A 2,622-nucleotide genomic window follows, 5' to 3' on the forward strand; every position below is an offset into this window, starting at 1 on the left:
TCGGTCTGCAGTGTACAATTGAAATCCGAAATTCTTTTCACCTAAATAGAGCTGGGTCCAATTAAAATTTTTCCCAAAAAAAAACTTTAAATTTTGTAATGTGATAAGCATTTTTATCAGTTAATCCTACTTTTTGCACGTGGTTTAAAATCTCTCATTAATTACCATCTTTGAATATCTGACAGATTTGCTGGAAAATCAGCAGGGATGACGACTTTTATAGGATATTTATTTAAAAAAGCGAGCATCATTAGTTTGATCTTTGATTTAAGCAAGCCAGATATTTCTGAATACTCTTGCCCCTTAATCGCTGCACAGTAGGCCTGGCTCCAATGCGCAACATACAGTTGTGTTCGATAAAATAACAGCAAATGCCGATTTTTTATACAAAATGGTCAACTTTGACATGATGTAACTTTGTTAACTTACTATCAATTGAGCTGAAATGTTCGCCAAAGATCTACAAATATGTTCCATTCTTCGATTACAAAATATTAAATTTTTGGAAGCACCTGCCGGAAAGTGAGACACCAGGTAAAATTGTTCAAAATACCACAGTATATATTGTTTACCGACCCCACAACTTCAGAAGTGCACGCTTAGATAAGATTACCTAGCCGATGCCGGTGATGTAGTGGTAAGCGTGACTGCTTTCTCACCCCAATCCTAGCCGAGGTCGGTGATAAAGGCATAAAAATCTCTGGTCACGTCTTCCTTCGGGAGGGAAGTAAAGCCGGTGGTCCCAGCCCATCTGTTGTGTTTGAATGAGTGCGATATCCTACGCAGGTTAGAGATGAACTAGCCTAAGGCTAAAAATCTCTTAAATAAAGAATTTAAAAAAAAAAAAAAATCCTACGCAGGTGTGTAAGCTGCCTTCCTGTACATTCGATTGCCGTCAATGGATGACAATCGATGCCGTCGGTGATTGGCACTAGATTGCGGAACAGAGACCGACAGAGAAAGAAGAAGTAGATAAGATTACCTAAAATTAGGTTTTAGTTTTACCACCAAAGATACCATAACATATTGAATATTTCTCGCTGTAAAACATCGTCGCTAAAACATTACCGCCATCTGTGGGCCTGTTCATAAACTAAGTAGACAGTTTTTTTGGGATTCTTGACCCCCCCTCCCCCTGCGTAGACAATTGTCCATACAAAAAAATTAAAATTAGTATGGGCCGTGGATAATTGTCAACCCCCCCCCCCCCCCCCTAAACTGTCTACGTAGTTTATGGACAGCCCCTGTTGAGTACACTGTGGTGGGTAGTACCATAGAGGTAACTCTAAGACTAGAAGGTCCCGAAATAATGTGCTCAAATTTTTGGCTCAGCTCTGGTACTATCTTCGGTCCCAAGCTAATCGATTCACCCCTCGAAACATAGGAAAAACCAATAACCCCTCATTTTATCTGTCGAACTTTCATAGCGAATCAAAACAAACATTGCGTAGTACTAGAATTTCGACTAGAATGGGATACGTTAATCGTTTGCTTGGGACCAATAGGCTAGTCAAGTAGTGAGCCAATTTAAAATCGTTAGTTTCGTATTGATTGTTGGTAGTACGCTGAACAGATGGTGGTAGTGTGTAAACGTCAAACACAAGGGAATTGATCATGCACGCCACAGGTGACGGTATTATCAACTACGATACTTTTGAATTTACCGTTAAATGCTTGTTCGATGAACAACTTTCGAGAGTTATGTCTGTTTGTCTGTGGTTTTACCTAAAGTTAGGTTTTGATACTAAAACCCAGAATACAGATAATATTTACCGATAAATAACGTTATTTTTTAAATAATATTATGAGTACAGTGGGTTTTCAAATATTTACTTTATTTTTTACCAGCTTGTTCCTGCTCCTGCTGCAATCCTTCCGAAAAGTCGCTGAGAGCTGGCTTGCGGAAACCAGGGACCAAACGAGAGTCAATCAGTGAGGTGAGTAAAATGAATTGAAGATTAAAGATTGAAAAGACCTCATCGGCTTTTGTACACAAAACATCTTGCGGCCTTTTCTCGTGGATCGGAGCTCACCTGTTTAAATCTGTGAAAGCTTCTCCTATCTGATAGCGTTGGTGGTATGCGTAGGTGAGCTCCGACTCACGAAAAAAGGCATCAGTTTTGTTTACAATAGCTGATGAGGCCATTTCAACTGTTGATTCTGAATTACAAACCGGATCAAGCATAATCACACTGATATATTGTTTGTTTTGACTATTCTAGTTGTCAGCATCCCTCGGCATCCCTCCCGTTCCTCTAGCAGGCATCTCCTCTGCTTCCTCCCGCTGCTGCTGAGTTGCGCTGAATTCAAAAAGAAGAGGTGATTTTTCTTATGGGTGCTTAAGAAATGGAAAATAAAATATCTGATTTCCCGCATATTAGATAACACCTTAAAAATCTTTGTTAAATTTTTCTCCGTGGTACTGTGCGGGACCGAAATCTAAGAATCCGTATGCGTGTTACGATATCATACATCTCTTATGCCTGCAATACACACTGCCAAAACCTATAAAACAGGGAGAAAAAAACATAATTTTCGGTAAAAAAAATAACGTTTAATAATAATAGGCTGTTGGGTCACTTTCTAGAACCATTTTCACTGGGTCGTCGTGCAGCATTCTTA

This window comes from Ochlerotatus camptorhynchus, unplaced genomic scaffold, assembly GCF_037179485.1.
Source record: "Ochlerotatus camptorhynchus isolate MF236.1 unplaced genomic scaffold, CSIRO-AGI_Acam_v1.1 ptg000002l, whole genome shotgun sequence".
In the NCBI taxonomy this organism is placed as follows: domain Eukaryota; kingdom Metazoa; phylum Arthropoda; class Insecta; order Diptera; family Culicidae; genus Ochlerotatus; species Ochlerotatus camptorhynchus.